The 22,363-nt window shown below is 47.8% G+C and overlaps 1 protein-coding gene across 1 annotated transcript in view; it reads right to left on the bottom strand.

The window, feature by feature from the left end:
• Positions 1-22,363, bottom strand: part of Prkn (parkin RBR E3 ubiquitin protein ligase) — a 1,241,962-nt gene that overhangs the window by 256,289 nt on the left and 963,310 nt on the right. The gene's annotated exons all lie outside the window — the stretch shown is intronic.

Here is a 22,363-nt window from a genome sequence, read left to right as displayed (position 1 = left end):
ACATTCAGGCCACAGCAATTTAGTTCATGGGACAAAAATGAAAGAAAAACAAAACTTACAATAATGGGTTTTAGAGTTATTAATTAAAACACAATGTATTTGATAAAACTAAAAACTTTGATTCCATAAAATATCATAGTATACTTAAATATCAAAGAAGCTAATTCAGTATGAACTTGTACAATAATTTATATTCCTTGACACCCCCTCAGTAGATGACTAAACCTCTGTCCAGTCACAGTATAGTTTGACCCAAGATCTACCTGTGAACCTAATGTACATCTATTACCTTTTATCATCTATTTTCTATCATCCATCTATCATGTGTCTATCTTCCAAAGCAACTTCCCAGACACAATTGAAATCCATGCTATTCATATGTATGAAAAAACTGGATTTTTATGTCAGTCTCTCAAGATCTGGCAACGATCCTTCCACACAAATAATTTGCTAGAATAAAACTGGGTGCAAGTAAAATCCAAAGCAGCCTTGTCTTCCAGTAGCCTCAGTGTCTCTGATGTGACTAATTGGAAATACAAGTGCCGTCTCATCTGGTCTTAATGTCTGTCTGGTGCTCAGGCCCTGTTAGACATGTTATATTTTGTTAGAGAATGTTCACACTGAGTACCCTCTAATGGAATATTTTAGTGCGAGACAGAAATGTTGAGGTTAAAATTGCCAAGAGATCTGCACTCTGTGGATTTCTAGATTGTCAATAACCAGCCATTTCCTGCATCCTGTTATGGCTCGGGAGGGAAGCGTCCTCTCTCTGCTCTTACAGAGCGTGACTTTGGCTTCTTCCACCTGTCACTTAGATGGACATTTCAGACCACTTTCAGGATGAGCAATTCACTTGTGCCTTTACTAAGCAGCTCAATAAAGGAATGCTTGCCATGAGCAAACTCAGGGCTCCAGGGAACACAGGCAAGATGCGGTCTTTGCCTAAAGAGTGCACAGCGAGGTGGAGGAGAGGGTGAACCGACTCAGTAAGGGAGATGACTGGGCGGAGCTGGTGAGGAGCTGGCTTAGGCAGGCCCAGGGCGTCCAAGCCCCTTCCACTCACCAGCTCCCTGAGGTGCACGAGAATGCCTGGGGCGGACCCGGCAGACTGAATCATCTCCAGTTGGGAAATGAGAATTAGAAAGTCCTGGGCAGGTCCACACCCTTAAGTGGTGGTGTCCCAGAGCAGACTCACGGATTCCTCCATGACATTCTTAGGCTGAGGTGGCTGCAAAGCCCTGGGTTCCCATGTGAGCAAACTGAAACCTAGCAGACCCTGTGTGCAGCTGACTCGAAAGCAAACGGAGGGGCTGGGGTGGTGGCTCAGTGGTAGAGCGCTTGCCTAGCATGCTCGAGGCCCTGGGTTCCATCCTCAGCAAAACATAAAAACAAAAACAAATAAAATAAAGGCATTCTGCTCATTTACAACTACACACACACACACACACACACACACACACACAGCAAGTGGAACCAGCTCAGCCAACCACAGGTGGCCCAGCTCCCCAGGTGTTGCGTGAACTCCCTCTTGGATGCCCCAGTGAGTCAATTGGCAACTTTAACCTAAGGAGTCGCCTGTTTGCACTGCTTTTGAGTTCAGTCTAAAATTTTGCTTTATCTATCTCCAGCAGAGCAATGATTGTTTGCGGCCCTATTCATGAATAGCTGTTTGCTCAAATAAACTCTTGAAAGAAAAAAATATTTTTTTGGTACTGGGGATTGAACACAGGGGCACCTAACCACTGAGCCACATCCTCAGCCCTTTTTTTGTATTTTATTTAGAGACAGGGTCTCACCGAGTTGCTTAGGTCCTCGATAACTTGCTAAGGCTGGCTTTGCACTTGAGACCCTCCTGTCTCAGCCTCCCAAGCCTCTGGGATTACAGGCCTGCACCCCCTCACCCAGAAACTCTTGAAAAATTTAATGTGCCTCAGTTTATATCTGACTCTGTGTTCTGAAGTGCTGCTGGCATCTCCCATCTCTCAAACTCCTTGTTCTTACGGATTTGTGTTTTCTATTTCTTTTCTTTGTGTGTGTGTGTGTGTGTGTGTGTGTGTGTGTGTTTTCTATTTCTTCAACATTCTTTGGAGGGGGCTTTGGGAGGACAACGAATAGAAACATGGAATGTCTCCGGGAGCCAGTGAGGGGCAAAAGGCTCCTTGCTCTAAGCTCTGGGAACGCCTCATGGAGAAGACCAAATCTGACCTGGGTTTTAGGAAGAGTAAGACACAGTGGGTGGTGGGATTCAAGGTCCCCATAGGGTGCATAGGGGGAGAAGGTGGTCCTCTATGAATGTTAGTGTCCCTCAGTTATTGCCTTTATAAAAGAGAGCTCTCAGCACCCTCCCCCCCCGGGGACCTAGCGAGCAGGTGCCTCTGTGAGGAAACAGATACCAGGTCTGCGGCACCTGGGCCTTGGACTTCCAGTCCCGGAACCATGAGGGATTCACTTCTGTGGTTATTACCACCCAGACCATGGTATTTGGTTATAATATAGCAGCTCTAGTAGACTAAGACAGGGATCTTTTAAATGGATGTCATAAACTATGTTAATATTAAAGAGATCACATTTTTCTTCAGTGTTGAAACTCAAGGGACAAACACTTGAAACTGCACAAAGTTCTGTAAACGAAAAGAACTTTCAAAATGCAGAGACCACCAAGAACACTTCAACGAAAGCCTGAGCCTTCAACTAGAGCAGGTTCTCCAAGTTGTAGGTATGAAGCTGCTTAGGGAGAGGGCAATGTTCACCCAACTCAGACAAGAACGGCTGCACCAAACCACGAGGTGGGGCTGGATGGAGGCGGGAAAACTTAGCCTACGAGGGGCTTGGGGGGCAGCTCCCTGGGCAAGGTCCCTGTCCAGGGCAGTGAGAGGCCACAGGGAAGTGGAGGGACCATATTCAAAGGGAGGGGAGCTCGCAGCAGGGTTGCTCGCTCACATCTCAGATTTGTTCCTACTCCACCAGGACTGGGTGGAGACACAGTGGGCCGTGGAATTCAAGGTCCCCATAGGAGGCATAGGCATGTCAAGAAGCAATCTGGACTCCGACAAAGAAACTTGGGAAAGGGGTCCTCGATACTGAAACTTAGACTAGATTTTTTCTTTGATTAACAAAACAGCTTAAAATAAACTTTAGTCTTAAATTCCTATTCTACCTTATATTAGAGTAACATAGTCGAGTGTCTCAAAATCGACTAGATGTACATTCTCACACCAGTTTTGTGAGCTAAGTATTCGCACGTAGCCGTGAGGAGTGGCTCAGTGTCCTAGGCCTCCTCTCATGGCTGGAGACTCAATGCTCTTCCTAAAGCTGTAAACAGGGATTCAGTTTCATGAACTTTACTTCATAAAGTTAATGTGGGAATGTAGAATTTTACATGAGATGATTCAGCTTTAATGTCTCTTTCTCCAGATGTTTAGCAGCTCATTTTCTTCTGTGAGAACGTACGTATGCTGCGTGTATGTGTGTATATAAGTGTGTATGTGGTGTGTGTATACTGTGCACGTGTGTACACAGGCACGGGGTGTACACGTACTCACTTATGTATACACGTTTCCACATCTTAAGTGCCCGGGGGAGAATGACTGAAGGTGACAGCAGTCTATTCTCTGTGTCCAGGGGAGACAGAGGTTTTGAGGCAGGAGATGAAGGAGGGAGTGGGGCTACCTGCTCCAGGCAGGAATTCCGAGCAGAGAGGACACACTCTATCAGTGGTAGGGGGAGGGGCCCTGGTGTGGGTGCAGACATGTGTGCAGAGGCCTGGAGCCCGGAGGCCACCTGGGGAACCCCGGCCCTGTGGTGAGCCCTGTCGGGGGTGTGGGGTGTTCGTAGGGTCTAGGAAATGCAGGTTTTATATGCAACAAAGTACATTTCCTTCATGACAAAGACTTTGAACTTTATTCTAAAGGCCTGGGGGGAGCCATCCAAACATCCTCTTGAGGAAAATGACATGAATTCCCCTCTAAGTGTCCCAGCAGTGTGGGGGACAGGGCGATGCTGGGAGCGTGGCTCGGAAGCTGCTCAGTCTCCTGGGCAAGGTGTGGGGGATGGACAGCGGAGAGGCTGCGGCAGAACGGGAGGCTGGGGACATGCTCAGGGACATGCTCAGCAGGCAGCCTTGACCAGAGTGGTGACTTGTCACAAGACTTGGTGACAAGCACTCTAGGGGACAGCCTGAATGTGGTGGAGGAGGAGTCTGGGATGGCTGCAGAGTGTCCGTCTTTGGCCAGGAGTGGAGGGTAGTGACAGTCACTGAATAAGGAACCTAGGTTGTCTGTCCCAGGTGGCAGATGAGCAACTGCATCTGAATCCCTGCCACCCCCAGGCCCCACCGAGATGAAATAAAAAGGAGTAAGAAGGAGAATGAATCGCTAAACACCCCAAAGCTGAGGATTTTGAGAGAGGAGAGAGAGGAGGGTGAGCAGCTCTTCCAGGTGAGAGGTGTTCATCAAATAGCAGCACCTGGAAGAAGAGTGCGAACATGTCACGGAGATGAGACAGCTAAGCCCACCTTGCTGGAGGAAGCTGAGCAGCACACACGCCCAGCCAGGCTCCGACCCCACAGCCAGGGCACTGGCCTGCAGAGAGCAGGCAGGGCCAGGCTGAGAGCCCCAAGTGCAGCCATGAGCCAGTGTAGGGTCCTGACTCCCAGTCTGCAAAGCCACACCTCTTCCCCGCCCTACTCAGGCTGAGGACGGAGGTTGATTATCCAAAGTCCTTGCAGAGGGGACCTGGCTCAGGACACCTGGCACTGCTCAGGAGATGAAGGACTCAGCTGCTGAGATGGGGAACAGAGCATGAGTGGTGGCCGCTGGTTGGTGACACCTTCGCTCCTCTCTGCTGACTGCATCTAGGCTGATGGAGTCAGTCAACCAAGACCCTCCCCACCCAGTGGGAAATTACTGTAGTGTGCTCCCTGGACAAACCAAGGGTCCTCTCAAAACTCTGGAATGTGGGTGTGGCCCCTTCCCCCCACTGTGTTCCCTGCTCTCCTGCTCTAGAGAGAGAGACCTGCATTGACCCAGCCCAGCCCAGCACACAGCCCCCGGGAGTTTTAAAATCCTTTTTATTTTTAAAAGCTTGAAGAACAAAAGAAGACAAAGGTACCCGAGTTATCAAAATGAAAGACAAGAGATCAAAAGGAACTGAAAAGAAGTGAGGGAGGAGTAGGAAAGTTAAAGACTAGGCAACCAAAGCCCACAGTAGCAGACTAGAACCCAGGCCTTGAAGGGACTAGAGAGAAAAGACATTGAAGTCTTCAACATCAAAATGAAAATAAGGGAAGATTTAAGAAGCTCCATTTGGAAAACAAAGGCAGAGAAATCAGAAAAGTCCAGCAAAGGGTTAAAGGTGGGAAATAGGAGACAGAAGATTTAAGGAAAGGAAAACACAAAGGATTGACCCAACCTGGGATTCCACAAAGAGAAAACAAAGATCAGGAAGAATTAAATGCAGAAGCTCTTCCCAGATTGCCTGGGTTTCTAGATTCTGCTGCTGTAGCAGTAGGGACCCGAGAAGGAAGGGGGAAGCCCAACCAGGAATGCCCTCCGTGTGCCGATGGAAATACAGGTCAGGAGAGGACCAGGAAGCTGGTCACTGATTGTCTTTTTCCTTGGCCAGCTCAAGAGATTTTCAGCCTATTATAAAGTTTGGGGGATAAATTTATAAGTCCATAGAGAACCAAGCAATACCTGAGACAATTACTAAATCCAAGACGAACAGCATAGTTGAATATTTCTTCTCATGTTATTGTAATAGCCCACCCTGAGCAATGCTTTCACACATCAGGAAGAGGAAGGGAGAGAGGTGTGTGCACCTGTGTATGAAGACAAGATAAAGCCTTAAACCTCCACCTTTCATAGCAAGGATTAGTAGATGGTCATTAAAATTCATGAAAGAAGAAATAGCAGGAAGATCGTCCTACACATTTTTTTTTAAGAGAGTGAGAGAGAGAATTTTTAATATTTATTATTTATTTTTTAGTTATCAGTGGACACAACATCTTTGTTGGTATGTGGTGCTGAGAATCGAACCCGGGCCGCACGCATGCCAGGCGAGCGTGCTACCGCTTGAGCCACATCCCCAGCCCCGTCCTAGGCATTTTTACCTACGATTCATCTCAGGCCTTTCCACTGATTCTTCTACTTGCTAAAATTAGGAAGCATCAGCCTGCGATTATCATCCAGGTGGCAGTTTGTCTCAGCCGTCACTACCTGCACATGCCCATCAAAGCTCACAGAATGGCTGTCAGCAGAGAAGAAAACCCCAAAGACAAGAGTTGATTGCTTTTAGGAGATGTAGCCTTTCTCCAGGAGGGGCTATCTGGAACCCAGGAGAACCATCGAGTGGTCCAGGAGATGTGTTCTGACGAGAAGTGCCAGCAATGTCTTTCGCTGCTTTCCTTTTAATTTTCAAACACATGTTCAAAGAGGATAAGAAATGAAAAGTGGTCTCAGAAGGCCGTCCTGTAAAAGCACTTCTGATAAACATCAGGGGTGGGGAGGTGGGAGGTGACTGACAATCCTGCCGGCTCCCTTGTGTGTCTTGGTGGTAAAGAAAACGGTGCTGGCTTCTGACTGTTTTCTTGGTAGGGACTTGGTGAGGCTGCAAAGGAACAAGAAGGAATTCTGCCAGAGGAAGTGGGTGCAGTGTGAACAGTAGCTTCACCCCTATAAGCTACTGTTTTCAATAAAAAATGGAAATTACATAAACGGAAAAACCCCTAGGAGAAGGGGCTTCAGGCCGAGGGTGGGACAAAGTTGAGCTGGGCCTGAAATTCCAGATACGTGGAAGTGTCTTTTGAACATGGGTGCTTTTCCCATGTTCTCACAACCCCGAAACACGCAGCCTGCAGAACGCGCAGAGCCTGGGTTCCAGGAGGCCCCCGGCAGGCTGGGGGCCTGGAGCTCTGCTGCTGACTTCTTTAGTTGCTGTAACAAATCACCATAAACCCAGCTCAAAATGACACTTATTATCTCACAGCTTCCGTGGGTCAGAAGTCCACACAGCCTGGCTCCGATCCTCGGCTCAGAATCCCCGAGGGAGAAGGCAAAGCCAGCCTTCCCTGGGGGAGGCTCGGGAACAGCCCACCTGCAGCTGCTCCGAGCCAGGCCGACCTCAGTGCTCAGTGGCTGCAGCTGGGGACCCCCACGCTCCTGCTGGCTGCCAGGCAGGGTCCCTCCGGCTTCCAGGCTCCACTTCCTGGCCCCTGCCACCTTGGAAGCTGAGTGTTCCCCAGAGCCCCTCACTGTTCTCTGCTGCCTCCAGGTGGGCGAAATGTCCTGCTTTTAAAGCTTCCCAGCGATGAGCCTGGGCACCTGGCTGACCCAGCGTGGTTCCTTATTATCTGAAGGTCTGTGACCTTGATGGTAGTTGCTAGGTCAGTGTTTGATCGAATAACCAGGAGGTGGAATTGAGGCGCAAGATCTTTAGGACGCTGCCTACCACACTGAGTGTTTGTCTTGCGGGAACATTACTTTAAAATTTTAAAAATTAATAAAACCAACTCATGGAGTGAGCTCTGTTAACTCGACAATAAGAAACAAATTTGAGAGAGACAAATAGTTTAAACAAAGCTAGGGAAGGCTTTAAAACAGCCTTGAGCATGAGAATTATATGCCACCATAGAATAAGCTTTCTAAGACACAGCCGAGAAGACCAGGGTGGTGCCTGCTTAGATGTGCATTGCCAGGTTCAAAGTGGACAGGCTTAGACACTCTGCTGCATATTTCTGCTATTTTAGAGGTCCGAGTCTTGATTACTTAGGTATTTAATCTAGATGCTTGAAAAACTGATATTATTTCACACGTATAATGAAAGCTGTTATTCAAAAGCACGCATGCCACACGTACAAAAGCATATTTAATGGCACAGGTGTTGAGATACAGTAGAATGTCTCACTTCATAAAAACAGATCTATTTAGTGTCACTAACTGATGAAGCTTTGACAGCTGGCAAAAGTCAAATGACATTAATAGAACGTCAAACAAAATCCTCACTTGGTGACACTTTGTCCTTCCTTCACCCTTGATCTTGAAACATCGAGTTGCAGGCAAGATACGGCCATGCTTGCGGGTGGATGGTCCAGTTGACCTCGTGGTGCTTTGTCCTCCTCACCCCCTTGGCCACAGCAATGATTTCTCATTTCCCGTTTTCTTGTGAGGGAGGACAGGCACAGCTTCCTGGCTATGAGAGGCTCACACCGGAATAGGTCTTCAGAACGCAGGTGGGAAATGTGTGTCTATCCAACGGGACCACGGGCACCTCTGCAGGGGGGGGCTCTGCCCACCCCACCTCCCCCCAGTGCCTCAGCAGAGGGGAGGCTCTGTGCACCCCCAGTCCCTCTGCAGAGGGGAGGCTCTGCGCACCCCCAGTCTCTCTGCAGAGGGGAGGCTCTGCGCAACTGGGTGCATCTGGGGTCATTTTTGGGGTGCGGCCCATTCCAAACTGTCTTTCAACTGTCCCTCATGCTTTAAGAAGAGTCTCAAAGCCGGTTATTAACGATAAATGAAAAGTTGGTGGGGAATTAAGAGAGGGCAGAACTCTTTCTATTTCAGTGATTGTTAAATACCAGGTCTGGAAGTATATCCAGGAGACGCACTCATGTTAATCATTTCCTAGCTATTCTCATACAACTCAGCGCCAAATTTTAGTTAGAAAATAATGGGGTGATGATTAAGAGGAAAATGAACTTTGAGGATACCCGAAAGACCATTAAATTCTACGTGTGTCCAACTGAACTAACAAAACCGCCAACAGAGGCAAATGAGAGAGCCAAATGGTGTGGCAGCAGTGGGGGCTGGCCAACAGAAGTCACGCTGGCCCCCACACTTACTCTCCTTCCGGAAAAGGGGTGTCTGTATTAGAATAGAAGTCTGCATCTGAGAAAGCTTTTGCTTTCCTGACAGAGGGACCACACTTTCCACCTCCCACTCCTCCTTCATGGAGTAGGGTGTGATGGCTGGAGTGGCAACAGCCTAAATCTGATCACGAGACAAAGGTAGAAGAATTGCAAAGGTGGCTGATCTGATGCCACTTAATGAACCCATGGAACTATTTACCCCGACCTTCTGGCCAGGTGAGGAAATCATCCTCCACCTGATGAAGCATCTGCATCGAGTCATCTCCTGCTTACAGTCCCCAACAGCCATAACACAGATATCCAGGTCCTGCTGGGACTGCCTCTGGCTCTCCTAGCCACCACCCCTTGCTGGACGAGCCGATTGGGAGGCACAGCTAGTCTCTCTTGAGGCTCCTCATCTGGTCTGGACTCCCTGTCCTGGGCCACTCTCTCTGCTCCTCTGGTGCTCAGACCTGGGTGCACTTCTGGTCTGGTGGCCTCTGCAGCTCAGTGTGACAGGTGCTCCATCTGGGAAGGTAACGCAACACAGATTTGTCCCTGGCTCAGGGGGAGGGGCTGGACCCATCTCTCCTTTTTAAACTTTAAAAAAAGTCCTGATATTAGAACATAAAAGTGAACATTAGTGCATTTAAAAAAATGTCCCTGGTGATGCGTGCACCTCCCTTCCCGAGTGTTCTTTTTGCACTCAAAAATATTATTAGCAGTTTAGTGTCAAATCAGGAATGAAAGAAAATGAGAATGAAATTTATTCATACCATTATTAACAGCCTGTATCTCCCCATGCCTTTTAAATACGTTCATTAAGATTTTAGAATCAATTACTCTGAACCAGTATTTCTATTTAAGGCGGCAGGAACACGTACATTGTGCAGTTACCCAGGAGTTCAAGGGGATGGGATTACAAACGTTATGGGCTGAGCGTATGGTATGTTCATGGTTTGGACGTGAGGTGTCCCCGGAAAGCTCATGTGTGAGCCAAAGCAGGAATGTCCAGAGGTGAAATGCTTCATTATGAAAGCTGTAACCTAATGGTGGATTCGTCCATGTGATGAACTAACAATTGAAGGGAGTGCTGGGTGGTAACTGGAGGCAGGTGGAGTGTGGCTGGAAGAAGCAGGTCACTTGGGGTGTGTCCCTGGGGATTATATTGTCCCTGGCTCCTCCTCTTTTTCTCTTTCCACTCCCTGGCTGCCGTGTGCTGATCAGCTTTCCTGTTCGGCCTTCTGCCATGATGCTTTGCCTCACCGAGGCCCAGAACCATGGAGCCCGTCCCCCACGGCCTGACCTCCGAAACCATGAGCCCTAAAAAACTTTTCCTCCTCTAGGTTGTTCTTGTCAGGTATTTTATTTGCAGTGACAAAAAACTGTCCCACCTGGAAATATCAGAGAGGAAATTGAGAAAACTTAGTTGATCTTAGAATGGGTTTGGAGTGTGAGCTTGTTTTATTTATTTATTTATTTATTTTTTCAAAATACATGACTAAAATTTATTGTTCAAGTACCCAGATATTGTAGGACATTGTCATCATGGTAGACTCATATATATGAGTTATACATGACAGTAGAAGCTATTTTGATATATTTATTTTTTTTATTGGTTGTTCACAACATTACAAAGCTCTTGACATATCATATTTCATACATTAGATTGAAGTGGGTTATGAACTCCCAATTTTACCCCAAATGCAGATTGCAGAATCAGCAAGAGAAACAGTAAGAAAGGTAAATAGGGAGCCTACATCCTGGGAACAAATCTTTACTCCTCACACTTCAGATAGAGCCCTAATATCCAGAGTATACAAAGAACTCAAAAAATTAGACAATAAGATAACAAATAACCCAATCAACAAATGGGCCAAGGACCTGAACAGACACTTCTCAGAGGAGGACATACAATCAATCAACAAGTACATGAAAAAATGCTCACCATCTCTAGCAGTCAGAGAAATGCAAATCAAAACCACCCTAAGATACCATCTCACTCCAGTAAGATTGGCAGCCACTATGAAGTCAAACAACAACAAGTGCTGGCGAGGTTGTGGGGAAAAGGGTACTCTTGTACATTGCTGGTGGGACTGCAAATTGGTGCGGCCAATTTGGAAAGCAGTTTGGAGATTCCTGGGAAAGCTGGGAATGGATCCACCATTTGACCCTGCTATTGCCCTTCTTGGACTATTCCCTGAAGACCTAAAAAGAGCATGCTACAGGGACACTGCCACATCGATGTTCATAGCAGCACGATTCACAATAGCTAGACTGTGGAACCAACCCAGATGCCCTTCAATAGACGAATGGATAAAAAAAATGTGGCATCTATACACAATGTGAGCTTGTTTTATAGCTGGGATGGTGGGATTGGATTAAAACCCTGGGCACCAGCCCAAGGACAAGGTAAGGTCAAGTTATAAGGGTATGACTTCAGTCTTTTTGTTAAATCTATGGACTCCGTGTCCATTAATAGATGCTCCAATGTTTTCACAAATGAACTGAACACAGGAAAAGGCAGAAAAATGTAAACTGCGCAAGAATCCCCTGACCTACCAACCCACACCAGCCAAGCCAGACCACGTGCCACGGGGGCTAGTTCACCCCTCCACGTGCACATTGAGACTTGGCACTATTTATAGACACGAGAGCTCTTCTGTATTCCTGATACGTTTGCTAAATTAACGTTGCTTTGGTTTCATTATGTATGTTCCAGCAAATTGTGACATATATTTTTTCCTATTAGTATACGAAGCCTCTGGAGTGGGCCATGATTTTAGATCCCTTGCTTGTTAATTCCCTAAGCACAGCTCCCATTTTTCAAGTGCTGCTTTGAAAGAAGTCACTTTGTCTGAGAATCCTTTCCCTCTCCTGACCTCGTCCCCCCAGGATATGAAGAACTTCAGTGGGAAATGCACAGGGCAAGTACTTTGTACTTTGCCTGGAAAGTCACAGAAACCTTTGAATGTGACTGACCCTCTTTCAAGGATAAAAAAGTAAATCCATTTTCTTTTTGCTTGCCCAATTCTGTTTTTTCTTTTGGGGGGGACGGGGGCAGGCTTTTCTTTTCTCTCTCCCCTGCCCTCAAAAATAGTAAAAAAAAAATTCACTAAAGGCTTATTCTCCATTTTATGCCCAAACCTACCTACAAACTATACACCAATATGAGACTAATTGTGCATAAAATTTAAATTCTATTGCACTGCCCCATAAAAATGCAAAATGCTTCGGTGGTGTAATGTCTAGTACTGAGCTCAATCCAATCAGGGCTGCCCCAAGACAGCTCGGCAGATGCAATTATCTCTCACACACTCAAACTGCTTTCACAACATTACTTTTATTATGCAAATGCATGAATCTAATTTTAATCCTGGAGACCATCTAGAAGATTAAAACTGCACTCATGTCTTACTTTCACTAACTGTAATTAAAGATATTAAAGGTCTTTTTCATTGGGGGAACCATTTCAGCTGCAGCAAGAGCTCTGCCTTGCTCTGTGCCTGTAGGTCAAGAGATCAGAGGGGGCATCTCAGAGCTGCCTCAGGGACCTCTTATCCTTCCTCATTCCCGAGTGGAAGGGACAGCAGGACCAGCCACGGCCAGAGCGGTGGTCAGCAGAGGGTGGTGGCCGTTCTCTGCTTTGGTGCGGACCAGTCGTGCCCACGGCCTGGGACATGATCCACCTTCCCCAGACTGGAAATGTGGGCTTGTTGATCTAGAAGACTCAAGATCTCTACTGGTGATGAGGACACAGATTGCAGGGTGTTCCAGGGACATGTGGTCACTGACAGGGGAATTCTGGCAATCCTGCAAAGCCAACCATCACCAAAACTATCTTCCCTAAAAAACAAAACAAATAAACAAAAACCCCAAAACAGCCAATTCTGGATGCCCAGAGAAGTGACGATAGTGCAGGGACACTCTAGATTGTCAAATTGGTTTTCACCCTTTCCTTTTCTCTACGTACAACTCTGTGTTCGAGGTAATGGTCGCCGCATTGGAAGTGTTTCTCATCCTCCACGAATCTCCAGATGTTTGTTAGAATTTAAAACTTTCACACGTAACATCCATAATGACTATTTACATCACCGTAGCCAACAGTTCTATTGTTCCTACCCTGTGCCAGTTGGTTGGGCTCTTTGAACAATTTTATTTCAACTCCATGACTGAAATTGGTTATCAGGGCCATTTTCTAACGAGAAACTCAGGCCCGGCGTGTGGTCTTCTCAAAGTCGTCCTTAGTAAGTGGCGTGAGTCTCCCTTGACCTGGACTTGGGCCTCTCAGACACCAGCATCTAGAGCTGCACCCTCATCCAGTGGCCCCGAGTCCCAGGTGGCTGTTTGGTGGCAAGGCGGGATGGAGACGGGTTGTGTCAAACACACGCTGGGCTTTGAAGACTCAGAGTGAGCAGCAGAGTGTGAAGTGTCTTGATAGTGTTCCTGTCGATTACGCGTTGACATTGTGACGTCATGGACATGCTGGGGGCACATCAGCTCAGCTTTCGTGTGGCTTCTGGGAAGCTTCCCCTGATGTCTCCTGGTCCTGCTGGCTGCCCAGCCTCCCCTCCCACACCCGCTGCCCTGTCCTCACGGCCTCCCGCATCACCACGCCCAGGAAACGAAGCATTCCAAGGAAGTCAGAGGTCACTCTAGGAACCGGGGGGCTCCGTCCAGGAGCGGACTTGGGTCGGGGCGCGGCTTGGCTCACGCCGAGGCTCCCTCGTCTGCTCTTTCTCCCCACGAGGTTCACTCCTCACAGGCCTCTCACCGGGAAAGGCAGTGGGGGCAGGGGGCTGTGAGGTTCCAGGGACCCTCGCAGGTGGCAAGGTGTCCCCTCTCTGCCTTTACGGTCAGTGTGTCGAGGCCTCTTTGCACCTCTGGCTCCTTCCGGTGGCGCTGCTGGCGGCCGGGCGAGGGCGCGGGTGGACCCTGGAAGGAATCGGGGCATTCGCTGTCTGACATGTGTCACTCGCCTCCAAAGGAAAGAACTTTAAGCCTCGGGATCTGCTGCCTCCAGCCTGAGGCCCTGCCTCCTGGGGAGGTGCTTCCCCTGGTTGGTGGTGGAACCTGCTGCCCTCGGGGCTCGGTCTTCTCTCTCCTCCTCTCCAGGTGGCGACGGGGGGAGGTGGGAGAAGAAAAGGGCCTTGGAGGGACATGGAGATCTGGGCTGCTCTCTGGGTCTCCCCAGGTTTTGCAGTGGTGGTCCCCAGTGCTCCGTGGCCACCGCTCGCAGTGTAGCCTGGGACTGCTACGTTTTCTGTGGTGGCCCCTGAGATCGGGCTGCCGTCCCCATCCTGTCCCTGGGCTGGCAGGTGGCCAGACTCAGCACCTGCACCGTCCATTTCCAGCATGGCTTCTTCCTTGTCCCTTGCCAGGGCAAACGGAGGTCTGTGGGGCACGGAGCAGGTCCCGGGACGCAGCACCAGGCCCTGTCCGTCTGGACCACTGAGCTCCTGGTTAGCCTCTGAGGCAGGCCCCACGGGCAGTGGTCAGCCAGCTCCCCCTCACTCTAAGGAGCCCTCAGGGCTGCCTCTAAGTCCCTCTTCATCCCACAGTCCTCTTGGGGCCGACAGAGGTGCCACATTCCTCTCGTGTGTCCCGCCTGACAAAGGGGCTTCCCCTCCAGCACCCCGCTCTGAGCACTAGGCTTTTGGGAAAGGACGTCTATAAGGAAGAATGAGAGCGAGGAGCAAGAAAGAATCGAATGAGCAGAAGAAATTGGAAAACTAGATGGTTCTTCTGAACCTCCTGGGTCGTGTCTTCAGTGGGACTCATCAGTCTGTCTAAAGCTTGGGGTTCTCAGGACGCCATGCATTCCTGCTTTATCCTAGAAAACTTTAAAAAAGCATTCCTAAGTCGAACGTCAGCATGTAGACGTCTCCTGCCATTGAGGCTCCTGTGCACGCTCCTCCATTGGAAGGAGGAGCTGCCAGGGTCCCTGTCTCGTCAGCTTTCCAGGTCTCTTGAGCTGTCTGTTCTTCTGCTCTAGGCATTTCAGAGGACATCATGAGCCCTGGCTTGTTTCTAAGTAAAGTGTAATTTAAAAAAGGGTCTAAGAAATGCCATACGCATGGGGCGAAGCCCCGGGTGACGCTGACGTGCTGTGGCGACACCTGTTCAGGCCCTTGCCGAGGCCCTTGGTCACAGAGGGGAGATGGCCCAAGAGAGCCCGGGCCACCAGTACCTCCCACTCAGCCTCCCCTGGCTGGCTTCCTACCATGACACCCGAGGGGTATTTTTTCCCCTTCTCTTAAACTGTGTTTCCTTATGAAAGAATTTGCATGTATAGACAGAGGTTTTTAAAATGATTGTGTGAGTAACAGATACCAAAGGATTCCACTGTCATGTTCTCTAGTCAACAACAACAACAAAAAAATGCGAGTTGCACACCTCCACCCTCGAGCTATTTAGAATATCATTTAGATACCATATTACTCCTAAAACCATAGGGAAGTCAGAAAGTAACACACAGCTTTTTAAAAATGGATTTAAAAAAAAAAAAACCACACATCCAAATCAACATTTTCTATTTTCCTTCAATTTCAACCAAGCTCTTGTGTAAGTGTCAGGTCATCCCACCACTTTAAAAAGGGAAGTCATTCTTCCATCATCCACTGTCTTAAGGCATGTATGCAGGTATTATCTAAATTTGGGTTAGAACCACCTGCTTTTATTATTTTCTTGATGATTTAATGCATTTTTTTTAGGCAGATCAGCCAAAAAATGGGTAAAAAGCAAAGAATAGAGAGAGAAGAAATGCAGAAAATATGCTTCTGTTAGTACCTTCCCTTTAGAGTTCAGTGCACGTGGAACTATGATCCAAAGACACATGAAATCTCTATGTTTATGGAACCAAGTGATTTAATGGTTGTTTTGACTTCCACTAAAGGTTCATCTAATATTTTGTTAATAAACATCACACTTTGGTTTTTCACTTTTTGAATTATAGGGAGAAAGTCCTACTGTGAAAAGCCTCACCATGAGAATTCTCAGTATGGTCTTGAATCCTGTAGGAATTACACTGTTTCCTCTTGACATCTTGTAATAAATAAAACTGTTAATATTTTGACTTTAGACAAATTTCTCTTTTGCTTTCAGCAGCTAACAGTTATAAAAAGAGACAGTGCCACATTAGTCACAGCAATTTGGTTTAGGGGCACCAGCACAAACATATAAAATCCATTAGTGGTGCCAACAGTTATATCCAGCTAAAGTTTAATAAATAAGACAACATACAGTTTATAAAATGAGTCTTAAGACTTCCCAGAAAACAGAATAGAGTTTAGATGATCTTCTGAGTAACTAAAGCAACCACCCTTACTGAACCTAAGCTGAGATGTGTGTTTCCAAAGGACTATAACCGGACGTGTTGCCGTTAAGATGCTTGGCATTGCCAAGTGAGCATAAACCAGGGAGACGCTCTCTCCGCTCACACACTTGGTCCATTAACCTGGGTTCCTGCCTCTGGCAGTGTTTCATGCTTTGGAAAAAGGCAACTACAACAAAAAATTTATAAGGAAAATTATAATAAATCTCTAGCTCAATCATGCAGTGTTGGCATCGGGGGAGACACATTACTCCCACTCCCAGAGGAGCTGCGTCCTCTGTCTCTGGACCTGGGAAAGTATCCTTACCCCAGGGGCAATTCCCAGATTGTAAACAGACACACACATTCTACTTTCAAAGATCATTTTTATTAAAACACTTTGGATTGATAATTGATTAATAAGCATTTTCTAAAGGAATGGGGCCATTCCTAAAAGCCATTTTGTGAATCCCTTTTCGTTTGAAAAGTGCCTCAGAAGAAAGCCGTGAAGCTATGAGGAGTTGGATTCCTGTGGAGGACTTGTCTTTTACAAATAATGAATACAGAATGCTTGAAAAATGAGAAAACGGGAATGCAGTTGGAAATAAATGTAAGAACAAATTGCTGGGCACTCCTCTCAGAGTGGCGACTCTGGGTCCCACTTCTTATTTGAGCTTTTCCCTGGTAAAAATTCTAAGACCTTTTCTGCACCGATGATTTCTCAAGAACTGCTGCTGCGTGGAGCGGTCCCTGAGGGGTGAGTTCCGAGGAGCCATGCGTCTGCCAGGTGGAACCTCTTCTTAACAGGGAGAATGATGTCTGACACTCGTGCAGCACAATCTGTGCACAAAATGCCAGCCCGGGGTTCAGCACACATGCGAACTTTTCAATTGCCAGAACATCCCTGTTCAGGGTCTCTCCATCAGCCCGGATTCATCAACCACCTCACTGGGCCACAAACCCTTCCTTACAAAGAGAGTGGGGAAGAGCAGCAGCTGAGGCCAATGTCTGGCTGCCACTTCCCAGACCCTTCCCCATCCAGGGTAGGGAGTGGGGTTATTATAGGACACATAAAATCCAGTGCAGATTAACAGTGCGGTTCATGTTTGGAGATCATCTAATCTAACTTCCTCATTCCTGCTGAGGAAAGTGGGCCCAGAGAGGCTCTGAGGATTCACCAGGACCAAAGGCCAGTCTGTTCTGGGAGAGGGTCACCTGTGCTCCCAGTCTGACCCACTGCCAGGACAGAACAGGGTCCAGTGACATACTGTGTGTCCAGTGAATAAAACGCAGGAACTGGCCCCAGGGTATAGCTGGGTAGTGGCTGGACTGTTGTTGGAACTCTGATTTCCTGTGGATTTTTTTCTCTGGGTAGGTTCACCAAGGAAAGATAGTTCTAGAAAAGTATCCTGACACGGACAGACCAGGATATCACCCTTGGGTGGATTCAGGTCCTTTTAGTGGGGCTTCCTTGGGCGCAGAGTTAAAGATAAAGGGAACACACCCCTACGTTCGCACGTCAGCTGGGTCTGGCTAACCCTGGGGTCCTGCAGCACGTGCGGTCACCAAACCCAAGGAACAGAGAGCTGTACTATAAGGTGGGGAGACAGAGAAGGCCCAACTCTGGCTGCACCACCGGCTTTTCCAGCTTGGCTGGTGCAGGCCTGGAGCTCAGTTTGCATGGTCTCACACACACACGCCGTGAAGGAGCCGGAACGCCAGTGGGGAGTGCCGGAGCCCTGTGGACCTGATCAGGTGTGCAGAGAGGACCTTACCCACCCCACCAGGTAGGAGATAACGTTTTTGAAAAATAATTCAGCAAAGTTGCATTTTCTGAAACAAAGGTCCACTGAAACATGTGCATGCTTCTCTGAAATAGCTTCTTCAATAAGCTGACCAGAGAGAGAACTGCGAGGAGCACAGTACACAGATTGCTGTGTCCTGAGACACGAGGCCCAGGGTTCAAATGCCACTGAAGATTGATTCAGAATATGTTTAAAATATAAAAAGTGTTTTCTTCCTCCAAGGACAAGAAGAGTGTAGATATTTCATCAATCTCTTTCATTAAACCTGTCACCAGACATCGGTTATGAGCCCCTGAGAAGACCTCAGAAGACCTCTTCCTTTGGGTGGAGAGTCCCACTCTAGATGTGTTTCTCTGGGGCAAAGGAGAGTGACCTTCTATCCCCCTCTGCTGCTGGTGCCTTAATCTCAATTTGGGGAGCAAGTGGCCACACTCTGGCATGGGCCCCATTAGCACCGACTCACCCCTGTCTCCCTGTGGCTCCCAGACCACTAGCTACTAGGAGAGCTCTCCAGGTGCTTGGGCTCCATCAGCATGTGCTTTGGGCAGCCACACTAGAAGTTTCCAATTAGAAACCTTGCTGGGGGCTGCATATGGTTTCATGGGCTTATAAATGCCCCCGGCATTAACCCTCCTGGACTGGCTCTTTGTGGAGAGCTACAACGTCAATACTAGTCAAAGCCAATTGATAATGATAATAAAAGAGTTTGCTATGTATCACATCAACTAAAGCAATGTTGAACAATGGAAGTATTCAATATCTCTAAACATTGAATTATTGCTTTCCTTTCTTATTCCATAGAAAAGCTAGATTAAAAATCAAAGTCATTCATAGGATATCAGTCCAACAAAGAGCAGGAGTAATTTGTTCATGTCCTTTATTTTGAGGAAATGTGGGCGTCTGCTCGGGCTGCTATACCAAAGCACTGCAGACTGGCACGTTCACCAACAATAGACACTTGTTATTTCTCACAGTCCAGAGGCTGAGAAGTCCTGATGTGAGCAGGTCAGTGTCTGGATAGGGCCATTGTCTTGTTGTGCTCTCCCTGGAGAAAGGTGCAGGAGCTCCTTAAGGTCCCTTGGATAAATAAGGGCACTAATCCCATTTGTGAGGGAGATCACCGCCCCAAATCCTCGTCTCCTAATACTGCCACCTTATAGAGGTGAGGGTTGCAGCACATGGATTTGGGGGGATATAAACATTCGTATTATATGTTAAGCTGAGAGCTGTGGGTAAACACGCAGGGCTTCAATATTCACTAGTCAAAGGATAAAATGCCAGCCAGCCAAGAGAGTCGGAGCCAGGCTTTCAAGAGAATGGGAGAGATGGAGCTTGGAAGTGGGTCCCTGGCATTCCCAGAGGTGGTCCTGCCCCACACTCAGTCCCTGCTACAGTGCCATCCATGAACGAGTCCCCACGTCCACTCAGTGGACACTTCTCACACAAAGTCAGGCCCTGGGGAATGCTTCAGGGGTGCCATGTCGGCCCTTGAGGTGAAGAATCAATAGAAAACAAGTGGATACCAGTGACCAGCGGGCCAGGTGGTGGGTGGACAACCTCGGTGGACCCAGGCTCTGTAAGAGTTTAAAGGATGAGTAATGAGAGTTGAGGGTGGAACAAGCTGGGGCCTGGACATCATGGGCAATCGGAGAACTGAAGGGGAGCGCCGAGGAGCCGTGGGCCCCGGGGAACCTGGGATGATAATGGTGTCTCTGGGGGCCCTGGGCTGACTCAGGGGCCAATGGAAGACCTTGCTGGAGGAAGGCGGTGAGACTTGTTCAGGAAGTAGGAAGGCGCCTTGGAATGCGTCTGATCAAACTGTCAGCTGACCACAGTGAGTGCAGGAAGAGGACTCTGGTGGACGTGACGAGGGTGATCTGGATCCAAGAGAGGACATTTGTGAGGCAGAATGAAACTGAAAATAGCTCGAGGCGCTGAATCCCAGCAGGGTCAGTCCAGGGCGAACGCAGAAGGCCGCATGCGGGCCTCCCCCTGCACCCTTACAGCAGCTCCCCCCACTCCTGTCCAGTGCTCCCAACCCTTGTTCCCTGGGCCATCAGTCCTCTTCTAAAAACACATTCATTTGTAACCCCACTTCTTGACTATGAAATTTAAATTATTCATTTAGCCACAAGGGACCCATTATGACTGGGCTCTTCCTGCCCTCCTGCCCTGCCCTCTTGCCCCTCCCGGCCTGGCCTGAACAAGGGCTTTAAATTTTGTGATACTGAGCGCAGAGCCCAGGGCCTCAGGCATGCTAGGCAGGTGCGCTACCACCGAGTGCACCCCAGCCCCTGACTTTCCCTTAGAATCCTCCAGCTCTTGCTTGCCCTGCCTCCCCCACTCCCCAAATGACTGTGTCATCTCCAGGAAGATACTGTAAACAGACTAAGTCAAGAATCCAGATTAATCAAATTGAGCTGAGTGGACGCAAACCCTCGGGGTGACCGTGGTTACCTAGTGACCCACATTTCTGAGTTTTACTAATGATGATAAAAGCTTTGTTGGCAACCCCTTTCAAAGGCACTTTGCGTCCACTCCTAGACAACAGAGCGAGGTCCATCTCAGCCTAAGGGTCTGGGAAATGCTTTCAGGTTTTTAGCTGAAGGACTTCAGGAGGCTTCAGGCACGCTGTGAGAACTTTGTCAATGAGCTCCCTGGTGTTTCATTGTGTAGAGTCGCTCTAGATAGTAAAACAACAAAACCCTCTTCAATTTCCAGTTTGATTAAATTGCACCCTGAAAAGGCCTATATTTCCACTCTGTTTGAGCCAGCCGCTCTCTTCCTGGGGAAGCTTGGAGTGGAATCCGGAAAGTAGAGCCTCAGGGGTCTGAAAAGTCGCGATCTTAGTGCCTGACACCACCCCCCACCTCCACCCCCAAGCCCTGCTGGTCACTCACCAGTAACTTCTCACTTGAAACCTGGGTTTAGTGAAGCCACGTCTCAGAGGTGAAGTCCCCCTGAAGAGTTGCACTGAGGATTAAACAAGGTGCTTTGGAGGAACTGTACTAGTGGGATGTGTGTGGCCTGCTCTCAATCAGTGGGAGTTAGCGTGGACATTATAATAATTCACACTGTCATCATTTATAACAATAAATTTCAGAACACAAACAAATGAAACTATATGAATTTACTTAATTTTATTTAGTGAATTTCCAAAAGCAGAATGTCCCAAATCTTTCTGTGCTTCCAAGAACTAGTGTTTTAGAACATTTTTAAAAGCAGTTTTAAAAGTATAGATTAGTGCCATTTGCTAGAATAAAAGGCACACCCCTGGACTCTGCTTGGACCTTAGCTACCATTTCCAAACTGCAGACCTCCCTGGATGCTGCCCCTGGGCAGGCACCCGACTCTTCTGTTGTTATCATTATTGACCATGCACTTGCCATGTGGAGACACCCCAGAAGGACAGCAGTGATGAATCAAAAGACACGGGGCTCCCTGCTCCCCAAGGCTCTTCCTCCGACACTGACATGACAGCAGAAGACAGCCCAGAGACACAGCAAGTTCTAGGTCTAAACTAAAAATTGTTTTCTTCCCAAATGCCGGCCACAGGTCAAATAGAACACAGACAAAAATAATCTTCCCGGCCACAGAAGAGAGGAGAGGAGAGAAGAGGGGAGGGGAGGAATTCCTGCCAGGGCCATCGGGGCAGGGGGAGATGGGGGGGAGATGGCAGGAGAGATGAGGGGCAGTGCTTACTCAGTGCCTTCAAAGCCATGAGCTGCCCTGAGTGGACGCTCTTCCAGGATGTAATTTCCTGATGTTGTATATGAGACAGATCCTTATTGAGTATTTAACATCTGCAAAGCACAGATTACTAGTAAGTCATACAAGACACTCAAGTACCTCACGGTCAGACTGCTAAGACGACGAGACAAGAACAACTTTACAACATGTTTCAGGCAAAGTGCCAACCACAGGTGCAACAAACCCACGGCACAAATATTGCAGGCATTCAAAAATAATAGGCACAAATAGAAAATATAATCTGGGATAATGACTTTTCTCTGCATGAAGACATATTATCTTTTGAAAAACCTATCCATGTTAACATGAGGATGACTTGAGGCTGCTAGAAATTTATTGCACAGCATCCACTCAGTGGCAATGGGAAATGCTTTTTCCTTTTTCCCTTCAGTGTTGGAGATTGAACCCAGGGTCTCGCTCATGCTAGGCAAGTGCTCTACCACTGAGCTATGCCCCCAGCCTATGAAATGCTTTTTGAAATATTGCTACCTGTTGTTAGAAGATTATTTTTTCTTTCATTTCTACTTCATTTTCTATATGCCAGTTGCTAGGCGTGTGCACACACATGCACACATATATACATCCATATACACAGTGATTTCTCAGGGATTTTTATCCACTGGAAATTTGCAAGGGCTAAAAATGGAAGAAAAT

This window comes from Urocitellus parryii, chromosome 8 (assembly GCF_045843805.1).
Source record: "Urocitellus parryii isolate mUroPar1 chromosome 8, mUroPar1.hap1, whole genome shotgun sequence".
In the NCBI taxonomy this organism is placed as follows: Eukaryota; Metazoa; Chordata; class Mammalia; order Rodentia; family Sciuridae; genus Urocitellus; species Urocitellus parryii.
This window is presented reverse-complemented; position numbering and strand designations above follow the sequence as displayed.